Raw genomic sequence first — 16,541 nt, forward strand, 5'->3', positions numbered from 1 at the left:
AGTGCACATTCAGGTGCAGGTGTGGGCTATCAAAAAGTGCATTGCATTGAACTCAGTGGGATGCACAATGCAGATTCACAACCCAGTTTGTATCTGATCTGTTCTGACTTTTAGGACCTAAATTAATGAATTGCAATTTAGCCAATGCATTTGCCAGTGGAAGCTCCATAACAAACGTTTTGTCTGAAGAAGGCTTTCTGCAACCTTCAAATGTACTGATTTAGAGCATCTGAACTCTGTATATGTAACAATGTGTTGATCGTCATGTGTCTGTCCACCATTCTGTGTGACTATGGCACCCACATGTTGCTTGGGCTGGATGTTCCACAGGAGCTTTGTATAAGCTATGATCCTACAAACTCATTTGACACAAGTAAGAGCCTTCTTTCCTATAGGTAATTTGCATATGGAATAACTGATGCGTAATCCAGTCCTGAGAGAAATTGGATCATTCCTTACACAAGCTCACAATGCGCAGACATTTTCTATAGTATTCTGGCATCAGAAAAATCCTAACAGACATCACACTCCTGCCACTGAGGAATTAAGATTTTGATTTTGTTTCTGTTCACATAAAACGCCTCATGGAAAATAAATATAAAGGATGAAAGTGCTTAGAGAACAGAAATATCCAAAGAAACTCTCTTGGACTAACACAAATTACAACTTAAAAGCTTCCCATTATAGACATCCCCAATGTTTTCAGTACGAAGAAAACCAGAGATACCAAAATAGACCTTTTTCTGCAGCATGTAGGCTGAACTTGAAAGAGAAAGTGGGAGCACCTTCCAGTTATGCTCACATAATTGTGCTGGTCTACTCTACGTAAAACTTGGGTTGGGTGTGAAGGAGTCACCAGGGACTGTTTTCTTGCAGGAAAGGAAACTTATTTTTTATGTACTTCATGTGACAGAAAACGGCCTTACATGTTGTGCAAAGTTCCCATTTTGAAATTAACACAAGTGGTACATTTTAATTTTTGTCCTGTCCATTGTCATTGGTGTTGATGTTAACAATGGTTTACAGTGCTTTGCTATGTCATGGACTGATAACTGTGAATACTGTGGTACTTGCTAACAACTGTGAATACCTGCTATCGGATCATTACTAAAGGTACCAAGAACAAAACAGCTAATATTATAATGCTGTTCTACAAATCTATGGTAAGGCCACACCTGGAGTACTGTGTCCAGTTCTGGTCGCTGCATCTCAAAAAGGATATAGTGGAAATAGAAAAGGTGCAAAAGAGGGCAACTAAGATGATTGCTGGGCTGGGGCACCTTCCTTATGAGGAAAGACTACGGCAAAAGAGACGCCTGAGGGGGGACATGATTGAGACATACAAAAGTATGAATGGGAAGGATAAAGTGGATAGAGAGATGCTCTTTACACTCTCACATAACACCAGAAGCAGGGGACATCCACTCAAATTGAGTGTTGGGAGAGTTAGGGCAGACAAAAGAAAATATTTCTTTATTCAGCGTGTGGTCGGTCTGTGGAACTCCTTGCCGCAGGATGTGGTGATGACATCTTGCCTGAATGCCTTTAAAAGGGGATTGGACAAGTTTCTGGAGGAAAAATCCATTACGGGTTACAAGCCATGATGTGTATGTGCAACCTCCTGATTTTAGAAATGGGCTACATCAGATGCAAGGGAGGGCACCAGGATGCAGGTCTCTTGTTACTGGTGTGCTCCCTGGGGCATTTGGTGGGCCGCTGTGAGATACAGGAAGCTGGACTAGATGGGCCTATGGTCTGATCCAGTGGGGCTGTTCTTATGTGAGCCATGTGAGCAGGCAAGGTCTTCTGCCGCCTGCTGCCTTAAGGACAGCCCTGTCCTCAGGCAAAGGCCATTGCTGCCAAGGTGTATGAGAAGCACCTGGGGAGGAGGAGTTCCCTGTATACACTCATATACCATGGGCAGTAACTGCCCGCATTTCATCCCTCTTCTGGCGGCCCACTGCACTGAAAGCTGTGCTCCCAGGCCCAGCTGGGATCCAAATTCACTTGCTTGTGAGCCCAGAAGACAATGGAGTGGCCACAAATCAGTGTCCTCGCTGGCAGGGAAAGGCCCAAACTAACAATTAAAGAAGGAAAAACAAAACAATGTAAGTAAACACGAATAATCAGGTGATAACTAAGACGACCCGCCTGCCTTGGGCCACACGTAGCTCTTAAATGCCCAAGATCTCCACCTACCTATTCTTTTGATCTCCCCACTATCATAACCCATGCCAGCAGCAGCCGTTGCTGCCCCTATCCAAAATGAATGAAGGCCAAACTTGGCTGAGTCCTGGCCAAGGCCATCCAAACACTTCCTCACCACAGCCAGGCACTGGAACCTGGTGAGGGGCTCCAGCCTCCTCTGCTTGGTGACCTGGTGAGGGGCTCCAGCCTCCTCTGCCTGGTGAAGGGCTCCAGCCTCCTCTGCCCCATTAGGGGACCATCATTGACATCTTGGGATCCGCTCACTTTGTGCGCCTCCTGTGCTACGTCGGCCCCATTCCCAGCACAACAGTGCTCATGCCACTTGTGCACAAAGAGTGGCCTGTCGGACACGCCTCTTTGAGTCACATACTCACGCAGCCCTGCCACCGGGCAAAGTGGGGAGTTCCATGCCCCATTCAGTTGAACCCACTGTCCATGACCAACCTGGTCTGTCTTCGACTGCCTCAGCCTCACACCAGCCTGGGTCCAATGTACATCCATGACCCATAGGGCATGCTCAGAGGAGTCCCACCTACTTTGTGCCAAAACATCACCCGGGCAGAAGGCCCCCCCCCAAAAAAGGACAAGGGCGGCAGCCCTAAACAGCAGTGCTTCAAATGCAGTGACACAGACTGCACTGAATAACTCACATAGTGAGGCCAGGAGGTCAAACATAATAGGCTGCCTACTGTCCCCTCCCTTAGGGGACTCATGTGACCACCCTGTTAACATTCTCCTAATGCAAAAATCCCCAGTGCAGTCAGACAGCCCGTGCGCCTGGGCCTCAAAAGCCAGGGTTGCCAAGTAGCCGCCAAGTGTATTACTTGCCCTGCCGTTTGACCTGAGTCTGACTAAAAACTCCATCACATGCTCCGGGGGGATGGGCCAAACACCCGGGAGGCCAGCAGTAGCCCTGAAGCCCTCAAACTTGCCTACTCTCCTTTAATAACTTGCCCAGGTGCTCCCTTGGGGCCAGGGAGGCATTCACTGCCCTGTTGACTTCTCACACCCAAGTTCCACAACCACTGGGGCATGGGGTCCGGCTCTTCCCTCGCATAGGGTGCCAACTGGGGAAAAACACTCCTCCTGGAAACGAGAGAGAGCATCGGCTATCCTATTAGCCAAGCCCGGCACATGCCTAGCCACAAATAACATGTTAAGAAGTAGGCATTGCAGTACAATGGCGCGTACTAAACGCATGACTCTTGGGGACCAGGAGGTTTGCCGATTTATAACGTACTGCCAGATTATCGCACCAGAATTGCACTGTGGAGTCCTTAAACTCCAACCCCCAGAAGTGGACAGCAACCACAATGGGAAAAAGCTCTAAGAAGGTCAAATCAGCTGTAATGTCCGAGTGCCAACTAGAGGGCCATCTGCCAGTGCACCATCTTCCCCTAAAATAAACCCCAAAGCCTGTGCCACCTGCAGCATCTGAGTGGACTTGCAGCTTTTAGGAAGATAGCCCACACGCCCATATCCTCCCGCATTGCTGGTGTCACTCTGATCCGGTGATGAGGCTTAGAAGCCCCTCTAAGGGCATTTGTTCATCTGGGTGGACTGGCAGCAACTGAAATACAGACTCAATGTAGTATTTTGCCATTTGCGCCCAAGCCCCACAACCTCTGAGAATAGCCAATGCCTCATCAAATGACGTGTACCGCAATGAGCAAAATTCTGCGGTATACCATCATTCACTGAAGCGCCCCTGGGGAATGAGAGGTGGTGGATCAGACGTATCTCCCTCCACACAACATCTTAAAAACCAGTCACTGATGTCAAATTATCAGCCCAAGCTGCGACCCTAAGTGAGTCCTTTAAAGATGTTCAAATCACAGTAAATGAACACATAGGGGAATGACATTTCCAATGGCCCAGAACTCATTCCCAGAGCTGTCTGCATGGGAATTCCATTGAGGCATTCTAATGAGGGTTTGCAGGTTAGGAGGCAGAGCATTTTCATTTAATGCAGGTTTAGATGTCTGCAAAGGCCTTTTTGTTCAGAGTGTGCATGCTATCCGATGAGTTCAGGTGTAATATGGGTCTAGTCGTGCTTCACAAGTCCTAGGCCCCCATTTCCTTTCCCTATTTTTGCATAGGCAGCCCCCAAATAACCTTCTGAATAAATAACCCCCAAATAAAAAGCAGCTAAGAGGACCAAACCCACAAGGAAGGAGACCAGGCCTCCTTGCCATCTTGCTTGTAATTGCAATGAATTGCACAAGGAGAGGGAAAGACTTTCTTTTGAGGTTGTCTTTTACAACTTCCTTGCTCATAAACCCACATTAACTGGACTCCCACCCTAAAGACCTGCCTTCTTTTCTGGTGTTTGAGAGGCAAGTTAAAACATTCCTGTTCAGACATGATGGGTTCACCTTTTTTATTTATTAAATGATTCCTTCTCTGCCTTGAATATGTGACATTATCTCCTGCAGGGTGACGGACATCCTCTTTTTCTAGGACATGTCCTCTTTTTTAGTTTTGTGTCCTCTTTTTCTAGGATGTCCTCTTTTTAAGCTTTGTGTCCTGCGGTGGCGCTCTATCATGCTGGTGCTGCCTGAGCTGCGAGACCTGTTAGCTGTGGTGGCTGAGCCGCCGAAGTGCATCTACATGCACACTGGACCTCAGAGTTGGCAGGCAAGGCATCCTGCACCAACAAGTTTGGAGGGCCTCCTTTGTCCTGCCACACCTGGGCACAAACTGCAGCCTATGCCGCAGAGCCCTGAGTCCCCTCACCCTGTGACACTATAAGCCCAGGTTGTGTGATGGCCACTACAGTGGTAGCTAGTCCCTCATGCCCTCCTACCCCTTGGGTCACAACTGTGGTAATCTCCTGTGCTCCATGTCAACCCAGAAGCAAGACCCGCTATACTCAGTGGGACTTACTCCCTGGAAAGTGGAGCAAGGACCAGAGCCATATGGTCCAAGCCTCTGCATGCCTACTCAGAAGCAAGCCCTATTATAGCCCAAGGGGCTTACTCCCAGGAAAGTGGGGTGAGGGCTGCAGCCCTATGGTCCATGCCTCTGCATGCCTACTCAGAAGCAAGCCCCACTATAGTCCATGGGGCTTACTCCCAGGAAAGTGGGGCGAGGCCTGCAGCCCTATGGTCCATGCCTCTGCATGCCTACTCAGAAGCAAGCCACACTATAGTCCATGGAGCTTACTCCCAGGAAAGTGGGGCCTAGGATTGCAGCCTTAGAGCCAGAGGCCCTGCATGCCTACTCAGAAGCAAGGCCCATTCTAGTCCATGGGGGTTACTCCCAGGAAAGTGCAGCAGGGGCTGCAGCCCCAGAGCCCCAGCCTCTGCCTGGCTCCTCAGATGTAAGCCCCGTTACAGTCCCTGGGGCTTACTCCCCTGAAAGTGGGTGACCCTCTGCAGGCCCGGCAGGAGCTGCGAGTGCCATGAGCACTGAGGCCAGCAGGGAGACCTGGCTCCAAGATGGAAGGCAGCAGCCCATTCCCTCCACTCGCAGGGCCAGGGACTGAGCGCACCCTCCAGGAACATCTGCTCAGGTACCCTGCGCTCCACAGGGCCCACTTCTGATCTTTCCCTTGGGCAGAGCCCATCCAAACCCCCATCCCCACCTTACAGACCAAACACGGCTGGCACATGGGATTCAGCGCAGAAGAGGCTTCCTCTGAAGTCGCACTGGTCCTGAGACCGAGGTGGCTGGATGGAGTCAGGTCAGTTCTGCTGCCAAGGAACAAAGAGGCTGGGAAAGCATGGATGCAGACCTTTAAACTATGCCCTAGCTTTCCCCCTCACCCGACCAATAGCTGCTCACCACATGCAGGTGGGAACCGGGCAAGTTTCCCTCCACCTGCATTAACAGCTGGAGGGCTTTTCCCACCACTCAAGGAAGCATGAAACAATGTGATCCAGTTAGCCATGCTCTGGTCTTGTTGAGGTTAGACCACTGTAAGAGGTTGTACATGGGGATGCTCTTCCGTTCAACTCAGTTGCTCAAAATTCTGTAGCAAAGACTGCCAACTTGATATCCCACAATGAACACATTGTGCCTATCCTGCATAAACCACATCTTTATTCAGTGTGTTTCTGAGCACAGTTCCAAATGCTGGAGTTGATAAAGGCCTGAGAAGAAAAGAATTTAAGCAAGGCTACATTATGACCCAGCTCATTCAGATCTGCTTTAGACACCCTTTTCAGGGCGTCCTTCTGCAGTGGTGAAGGTGGTGGCTAGAGACAGGGCTTTCTTCCCAAGAATTCTCAGATATCAATCCTGGTATCTTCATTGTTGATGTTTAGGTGTTAAGGAAAGTCCTCCCTATTTCTGTATGTTTCTGGAAGCACCTATGTTTTTTAGCTCCTCCCTGTGCAATTGGATTTTACTGTTGCTTCTTTTGTTGCTGTGTGTTACTAACAGCCTTATCCTATGAGTCTCTATTCAGAAGTCCACTGAGGTAAATGGAATCTATTCTCAGGAAAGTGTGTCCGACAGGACAGCCTAAGACCCAATCCTACTGGGACCTTGTACCTGCTGGAACTCAGTACCAGCATGTGCCAGGATCCTATCCCCTCTTTTTGAACCCACCCTGCCTCTTTAGAGCCCAATCCTATGCATGTCTACTCAGAAGTAAGTCCCATTAGAGTCAATGGGGCTTACTCCCAGGAAGTAAGGATAGGATTGGGATTGGGTGGATGGGATGGGATAGGATAGGATAGGGCTGTTACTCTCCTCAGACTTACACCATCTACACAGCTGACATAGGTCCAAGGAGAAGCACAGACCATCAGAAGGCCTAAGCAGAGGTAAGTAGAAAATATTTTTACTTCTGGCAGGCCTCCTGATCATTGGATGCAGCATGCACTCCATCAGCATGACTGTATCTTTGCTAATGGTGGGGGATAGGACTGAGCAGCTATTCAGCATCAATTTTATTGTACTTTTTGTAAGCTCTGTGGACACACTTGTAGGAAAAGCAGTATATACATATTTCAATATGCAAATAATTGCAGAACTAGATCATAGCCCTGCAAAGTGTAGACAGCTGGTTGTCTAGGGGGCGGTTTTATGCTTGGAAGCTATTTCAAAGCAACGTTAAAATGATTTTTGCAATGAGAATGAAGGAATTGCACTGTGATTCAAGACACTCAAAATCTCTTTGATAATTACTTGTGTGCTCCCTTACACAAATTAGCTCAGCCCTGATAGGTGATAAAAATACGACTCTGACCTTTTCGGTGCTACTTTCAGTGAGGTAAACAGCATCACAGGCTTGATTCAGTTCGGAGAATTAGCTCAATTCCTCCAAACCTCATTGGTCTGGACAGCAAGATGGAAATTCTGATGGCTTATGGTTTCTTGCAAGATTGCCAGGGATGTGATATGCAAAACCAAAATGGGTTTCACAGAAAAATAGTCACAGGAAATATTCCTGCATCCACAGATGGAGCTTTTGGGGACATTATAGTATGTTCTTTGTGGGCTCAGCAAGACTAGTTCAAACGTCGTTGCTTGGTAAGATCCTGCCAAGTGGGGGGAAGGTCCCCTTTACCTAAGAATACTTCTCTGTGGAAACACTGACAGTCCACCTTCTGGTGGGCATGTCCTCAGTCATGGAAAGTCTACCCATACATCACAAGGAATCTGTTTTATCAAACATCCAGTGTGGGATAAACAGGGCAGGGAAACAGTGCCGGCCTCTTTCTGTTTCTGTACGCATGTCTCAGGGTGACTACATAAGAATAAGGAGAAAGTGTGTCAGGTGGGTGGCTGTGGAATAAGACATGGCACCAGCCCCTCTATGGGTCAAACTAAGCATTCTGTGAAATATGCAACATGACCAGGTGGTTTTTGTTTTGTTTTTTAATACCATGCAGGAAGGGGGAAAGGTGCACAGTGGGAGGTAGGGAAACGTAAGTACCTTGTCTTGCTGCAGTTTTATTCGCAGTTGTGCCTCTTCCCCCACTATTTTAATTAGAAAAAAACCCTTTCCATTGGTTTTCAATGGAAACTTTTTTCCTAATTAAAATAGCACATGGGAAGGGAGCACAATCAGGACTGTGACAAGACCAAAGTACAAAAACCTGCTACTCCCCATTGTTCCATCCTGTTTCATGGCCCTCCTATGCACTAATTTGAAAAGGGGGGAACCCAGAACCAGGGTGACCAGAAGTCATAACCACAAAAGATGATAAGGCACCCCAAAATGTAGGACATGACAAAATAAAAGATAAAAACACTCATCTATATATTTCATGAGGTTAATTTAGGGCACAATCCTAACCGGGTCTACTCAGAAGTAAGTCCTATTTTGTTCAATGGGGCTTACTCTCAGGAAAGTTTGGTTAGGATTGCAGCCTTAAACACTATATTACTTACTATTAAATTTAAAACTATATTAAATAGAACTTATTACATATAATTTATTAATTACAAGATGGCTATGCGCTGCCTGCAGGGAAAAGGAGGACATTTAAATTCTTTTCCCAGACACAAGGCTAAAAAAGAGGACATGTCCTGGAAAAAGGGGACGTCTGGTCACCCTGCCCCCAACACTTTCACATTACATATTATACTTAATGCCTAGTTTGATCCTCAAATCCACCACTGATGCTCATGGTGTTGTAAGAACTAAAAAAAAAACCCTGAAGGAACTGAAGGTGGTGTGCCCATTTAATTGCTCTGCACAAGTCCAAAAGCTCCGTTTTCAGCCTTTCACTATTCTGATCCCCTTCACTGCGTTCACTTGAGAAAGTCTTGGCTCACCTCCGCATTTAGCAGTATGCCCTGCCAAGCTCAAATGATTGCTTAGCAGCCAGGGACACTAACTAGCTGTTGGTTTAGTTCCTGTCCTTTCTAGTTACTGAATCTGACTGGCTGCTGAGGTCAGCTAGTGAATTAACCTTGTATATATTGGATCCTCTGTGTTTTTAGAAAGTGAATGAATTAACCCTTTCTTTGCTGATAACTCTAACTGAGTTTATGGTGTGGTTTTTGGGAGAATAAATGTAGGGAAAGAGCAACTGTTACCCTGCAGATGCCTGATCTCGTCTGATCTCGGAAGCTAAGCAGGGTCAGGCCTGGCTGGTACTTGGATGGGAGACCGCTTGGGAATACCGGGTGCTGTAGGCTTATAACATAGTCTTCCGAGACTGAAGGTTGCCAACCAGCTAGTCACAAAACAGCAAGGAACACATTGGACTAGTGATGACAAAAGTACATATTATACCTGTGCCAAATTAAGGAAGATGTTATTACTGAGATGTAGGGAAGAGCAGAAGTACAGTTTACATAGCAAAATTAATCAATAAATGGTTCCATGTCCACAAAAAGCTGACAATTTAAAAAGATGCACAAGAAACACCAGCAACAGCCACTGGAAAAGATGCCATGTGCTGGAGTGAAGAAGGACAATTGCTCTCCCCTGCTATACTATAAGAGGACACCACATTGAAAGGTGCTTCTTTGCCCAGTTACTAGAAGTGATATAATCAAGCTCAAGCCATTAGACTTTAGGGATGACAATGTAGGCCAATGGTAGAGCACACACTTTATAAATCATATGCATTGTATTCCAAGGGTCACCTGTTCAATCTCTGGCATCTCCAAGTAGTGTGTGGACAACACTGAGCTAGATGGACCAGTGGTCAGCAGACTCTGGAGAAAGATAGTATCACATGTTCATGCTCCACACCACTTGCAACCCAGCAAGATAAACATAGCCCATCTGCAGCCATGCATGAAACATGACTTGGTGGGTTCCACGTTGTGCAGGTCTCCATCAGCTAGAACAGGTGAACGTTCTTTGCAGAGTTAATTATCAGCGCAATAGCATTTCAGAGCAAAGGGAGAAAAAACACTTGATATCAAAAAATCAACACAATTAGGCAACCAGTTTTAAAATGAATCCCAAAACCAAAAGTATGTAATGATTTCAATAGAATCAACCAACATATCCTAACGTCATGAGCAAGTTTTCCAACACTCTTCATTAGGCTGGATGTGGATGTGAATCAAAATGTGAGAGTGTGAAAAGAGCCAGGCATGATGGCAAAACCAAAGCCTATTATTTGTAACAGTAAATGATCATTTATAACCCTGCAAAATATAGTGCTTTACCCCCCTCCCCAGGAACACTATTGGTGTTGCCAACTGTGACTGAATACTGCTAGAGATTTTTTTTCCAATGACATAATGTCGGAAACGACTGGCCGCCCTGTTAGAATCTCCAAGATTGCTTCCAGTTCTGTAAGCACTTGGAGACTGATGCTGAGACTCTAGGCCAGCCTATAGGGTTGGTAACCCTAAACAGTATTAAGATGGAATACCAGAAGAATTATGCAGACCTCACTAGGGCTGCAGTCCTATGCACACTTATCTGGGAGTAAGCGCCACTGAACATAGTGGGAATTACCACTGAGTAAACATGTATAGCAGTGGTATTCAAACTGGGGCGTCATGACGCCCCAGCCTGTGGGTCCTGGCCTCTGCCCCCTTTAGGAGCGGGGGCAGCCAGGAGACAGGGGGAAGACAGCAGCATGATCCGCAGGATCGCGCCACTCAGGGGGGCTGCAGGGGCTTGGGTGCACTTGCCCAAGCCTCCTGCAGCCTCCCGGGGGTGCGGGGAGCCCCGCGCAAGCTTCAGCAGGGCTCCCCAGGTCAGGAAAAGTGAAAGCGGAGCAATCGCGCCCCGCTCCGCAAAATCGGAAGCGGGGCACGATCGCTCTGCTTTCCCTTCTGACGGGGCTGCAGGGACTGGGGTGCACTCACCAGTCCCTGGAGCAGCCGACCCTGTGTGCGGGGAGCCCTGCACAAGCACCTTCCACTTTGCCTGACCTGGGACGCCCTGCTTGCATAGGGCTCCCTGCACACAGGGACGGCTGCTGCAGGAACTGGTGAGTGCATCCCAGTCCCTGCAGCCCCCTGAGTGAAGCGATCCTGGGGATCACGTAGCTGCCTCCCCCCTGCCCCTGCTGCCTCCCCCCCGCCAAGACTTACTGCAGGTTTCAAACTCCCGGAGATTTTGAAAACCGCAGATGTATAGGATTGTGCTAGAAAGTGTTTTGGACACACCAAGAGCTTCTAGAAAAAACAAATGGCTTTTCCTTACTTTAATCTCACAATTACTCAAGTCAGTCTCCAGCTTTATGCAGAGCATCCAAGTCCCTCATGAAGCAAAAAGCATACAGAAAGGGGCAAGCAGACGGAAACTGGCACAATCCGTGGCTAGGTAAGGACTGGTCAGATCAGTAAGTATGCAAATAATTGTGCGTTAGGCTGATGGACTCTGAGACCACTGTAGAGTGGATTCAGAGGAACATTTTTTCGCAGCCACCTTTACTTTTTCAAGTGGAGAGTGACAAGGAGCCGATGAGGGCAGGAAAAGGTGGCATAACCTTTGCTTTTAATCTCCGGCTGAGAGAGCGAGTGACTGAAAGAGAGCGTGGCTGAGATGTTTTCGTTCTGTCTTTCCTCCAATTTGATTAGATAATGAGGCCTCCACCAGGCAACCTACAAATGCAAATGTAAAACTTGGTGTGCTGGAACATTTCTAGGATGTCAGTCTAAAGGATGCTATTACTGCCTAATTATTGTCTCAGCGAGCAAATCTATGCTATGTGAGAAGCAATGAACAAGTGATAGTTTAGTATGAAATCCAAGATACAAATACCATATTGTCTACAATCTGAAAGTCAATTTACATTATCCTTTTACTTTTCAGAGAATAATCACCATAGGGTGAGAAATCCCATCAGCTCTTGTGGTTACAGTTTCTTTTGAGTGTACCCAGCATCATGGAATATAACAACTCTCCTGAAATCTCTTCCATTTTGGTTGAATGCCTGTTTCACAAAGTAGGAGTGTATTTGCCAGCACACACAGCCAGTGAAAGGTTGCAGACATTCTCATCTCATGGTGGTATCCCCCTTCAAAAATCTGCTGCATTAAACACACACACACACAAAAGGGGATTATTCTACATTGCTCAAACTTGGCACATGACCAGTTCAATCTCAATATGAATTTTCTCTTTTATTGGGGTAAAAAGCATTGAGGTGGAGACTGGGTGGCAGATATGGAATAGAAGTTTGCTTTAAACTATTATTGTGAACTTAAGAATTTGAAGCCACCTAATCATGTACTTATATAGCAGACACAGAACATGGAAGTAACAGAAATTAGGCTTTGTGAGAGAAAACAAGTAAAGGTGGCATCATGTTTTTCTCAACTGCTATTTATAAAATAGGAACTATGGTAACTTTTATTGGACCAACTCATGTTGATAAATGAAACATTGGCAGAATTTCACAGACAGAATGAGCTTTATGATGCAAACTTAATTGTACTATCTAAGGTACTGTCAGCTCATGGAAGCAGCTTAGCTGCTGCCCTAAGCCTATAAGACCTGGTCAGAGACATGGCTCATTGGTCTACACAATTTCTTGCTATGAGTAGCAGACCAAATTCCTGATGTTCTACTTACAGCCCAATCCTATCCAGGGTGGGCTTGTGTGGTGCAAAGATGCTGACTCAGAGTTTACTGCATCCTCAGGCCAGCTGGGGACCAATCCAGCCAGGAGAGGTAAGTAAAGAAAAAATTTACTTATCTCACCTACACCAGCTATTTTGCTAATGTAGATCTGTTAGGACAGAAGGCACATGTTTGGCCCAGAACAGGGGCTCTAGATCCTGTATACCTCACTGCCAAGATCCACCTCTGACCCTCCCCTGACCAGATCCTTGCCCTGATCCACCCCCACTCAGTTCCACCACCAACCTACCTGTGCCGATAGTCAATTTATGGCGTTTGCTGCCGATGCAGGGTTTACTGGATGCCGCAACATCAATAGCAGGCTGCAGACCATTGGAGCAGCTGCAGCAATAGTCTTCCATGCAATACAGTGGTGGGCCATGAGATCCACCAGTGTATCACACGGACAGGACTGGGCTGTCAGGCTGTCATTTTCTCAAGAACTCTTTGATCCTGTTCTAACTACTATTCTGCCTTTGACCCCTGGGTTTCTGATGTACTTGTTCCAGAACATGACCTTGCTTGCTCTGGATCAATCCCTGAGTTAACAGTTACCTTCCCTGGGTCTTAGCACCCAACAACTTGAAGCAGACCCTAGTTGAGGCCTAAATGTACACAAATCTTGACGTTGAATTATTTAGCCAAAATCAATTGCTTTTAATCCTCATTGATCTCAGTGGGAAAGATTGGACAAGTCACTCCCTATCAAAATCAATGAGATTTTGAATTACGTCACAGATGGACAGCAATCCAGCCACAAAAGTCTGATAAAGGTTAAACCTTTTTTTCCATCAGTTGGAACTGAGTAATTTCATACTGATAATCACTGCAGGTGATCATGCCTAGGTTGAGAATGTTAGAAGTCAACATGGGACCAAACCGTGACAGAATAAAATATCATTAGCTGGAAAATGGTGATTTTACCTGGTTCTTTGCAGTTCTGTGATGGTGAGTCTATAATTGCTTAGTGGGATGATACCCATACAGCAAGGATAGGATAATTACCCTTTAAAATAATGGTGCCAGATTCCAACAAGATAACAATGCTAACCTAAACCTAGATCTGAATCTACCATTTCATCTCTTGCCAGGTCACCAGTTATCTATTAGTTTATGCAATAGGAACTGTGTGTTGTTTTAAATCACTTGTAATCATGAACAATGACCTCTGCTTTCTTTGACCTGGAAGGAAGAAGTTTCATATCCCAATAGCAATTCCATTAACCAGCCAGTTTTTTCACACCCTTTATATCAATCTGTCATGTACAATATCTCCCAGCAAATTCTCTCTATATCAGGGGTGCCCAAACCCTGGCCCTGAGACTACTTGCGGCCCTTGAGACCTCTCAATGCGGCCCTCAGGGAGCCCCCAGTCTCCAATGAGCCTCTGGCCCTCCTTAGATTTGTTGGAGCCCACTCTGGCCTGATGCAACTGAACTCAGTGTGAGGGCGACTGTTTGACCTCTCATGTGAGCTGTGGGATGAGGGCTACCTCCACTGCTTGCTGTTTCATGTCTGTGATGAAGCAGTGGCAGCAAAGGAAAGACCAGCCTTGCTTTGTGCAAGACCTTTTATAGGCCTTGAGCTATCGCAAGACCGTCATTCATTCATATAAGTTCATCTTTAATATATTCATTTATGTAAACACATGTAAATTAATTCTTTTTTCCCCCAGCCCCTGGCACAGTGTCAGAGAGCTGATATGACCCTCCTGCCAAAAACTTTGGGCACCCCTGCTCTATATCATAATGCGGTTTTTCCAGTAATATGATCTGATTCCTTGAGCAGATTGTCCCAGTTGTTTTCCACTGGCAGCTTGTAATGGATAGTGGGGTTGAGCACATGTCAGACTGATACATACACACACATCCTTCTTTAGGGTGATGTAATACCCTAGCTAATGAAGTAATTGCCAGCTGGGAATGTTTTTTCATAGGGAGTTGGCTGAATTAGGCTAAATATTCCTTCCAGTTCCTCTTTTCTCCAGGATAGCTTCTGGATGGCCTTATTTAGTGCTTTCAGCAGCACAGCAGATGTACGTCATAAGTGAAAGATGGCTAGTTATCGGGACTCAACGGAATTGTGGTTAAGCATTTTAAGAGGCCAGGAGAAACACTGAGAATGGCTGGATTATTTTCTTGCAGACTTCAGGGACTGGAACAGAAACGATCAATCAAAGCTATCCCTTCTCTCCTCCCATCACCGGGTGCAACATGTTGGCGTAATAGGAATCATATTATATTGTCTGTAATGTGGGTTTTGCTGTCACTCCATGCATCAATTAATTGTAGATAAGAAATCATTTAAAGTTATATTTTTGCCAACATGTATTTGTATCAGTGAACTGCAGCACGTCTTTTCCTACCATGGCTTGTCTTCTCTGCGAAGTAGTTGTGCAAAGCCAGTAATTGGAATTATGGGTTATAGTCATAGCAAAGCTAGTAATTGGAGTTATCTGAAGCTGCATAAAAATTTGTTCATCTTACTCAAAATGTGTAGGACTGATTAGTACTGGAGAATAAATTATAGCAATTGATGGTAATTAAATAGCATTTTATCTCCTGTATAGAGCATTTCATATATACAGGCATTATCTTTCATTTTAAATAGTGCTACTTCATTGACTTGGCCATTAAAATTACTGGGGACTCGTGGCAATTACTCAGTGAATATTAAGTCATTTTGTAGTGCTGTAATTTTCATTGTATTTTAAGTTTCTAGTGGTTTTTAAGGCTTCATTTTGCAATGTTTTATTGAATGTCCTTGCAGATTGCAATATGCTATAAAGCACTTTGATTTTTTCCCAAAGAAATGCGGGATATACAAGCTTTAAATAAATAAACACAATTGTTCTTTATGATGTGGAACCTTAAATAAGTTACAAGCAATTTATTGCAAGCAAATTCACATCTTCAAGGTGAATTGGGAGAGCCCAATCCTAACCCCCACCATCCCTGCCATGCAGAGTACATGCTGCATGTTATGGTGGAATGGGCCTGTGATCAAATGGCCAGAGGGAGGTAAGTAAAAAACTTTTCTATAGGCTTGATTATTGCATATGGGTCTCATAAGAACATAAGAAGAACCCCACTGGATCACACCAAAGGCCCATCTAATCCAGCTTCCTGTATCTCACAGTGGCCCACCATCTGCCAGGGGCTGAAGACCTTTCAATTTAAGTTACCCTTCTCCCTGTAGTGGTTTCCCCCACTACCAAAATGTTTCTCTGATTTTAGCCTGCTCTTTTATTTGAGTTTTATTTTGTGCTTCTGTATCCTTGTTCTTTTTCTGTTCTTGTTGTATTTTATTTACTGTGTTTGATCCATTTTATTTTTTATTGGTTGTGAGCCACCTCGGGCATCTTAGCTGTTTGGAGAAGAGGTAGCATATAAATCTTTTTTATTAATAAGGAAAATAAATAAGCAAAGAACTAAACAATATAGCTAAGAATGCACAAGTACTAATGATGAATACAAGGTTTTGTCATTGTTCAAGAGTATACACCAAGGATAAAGAATAATTTAGGGTCCAATCCTATGCTCGGCGGCATGGCTCTGTGCTGCTGAGTGCTGTCACAAATGTGCCATAAGGCACATTTGCCAGCCTCACTGCCAGGCTCCCGTTGGTGCTGGCCGGTGCTGGGCTAGTGCAGGGCGGTCACCCAGTTTCCACGGCTCAGTGGTCTCCCAGACCTCCGAGCTGCAGAACAGTAGGCGGGGACGGGGGCGGGGAGGAGGTGTTCTGGGAGGGGGGAGGCCGGCGGGGGGTGGAGAGAGGGCAGGGAGGAGGCGTGATGGGGAGGTGTGACGCGGGGAGGGAGGCGGGCTGGAGGTGT

At 45.9% G+C, this 16,541-nt stretch overlaps 1 pseudogene; it reads left to right on the top strand.

The window, feature by feature from the left end:
* Positions 1–9,186: 9,186 nt before the first annotated feature.
* On the top strand, positions 9,187–9,306 carry LOC136643016 (5S ribosomal RNA; annotated as a pseudogene).
* Positions 9,307–16,541: the final 7,235 nt, after the last annotated feature.

The sequence above is a fragment of the Tiliqua scincoides genome, chromosome 2, assembly GCF_035046505.1.
Source record: "Tiliqua scincoides isolate rTilSci1 chromosome 2, rTilSci1.hap2, whole genome shotgun sequence".
Classification (NCBI taxonomy): domain Eukaryota; kingdom Metazoa; phylum Chordata; class Lepidosauria; order Squamata; family Scincidae; genus Tiliqua; species Tiliqua scincoides.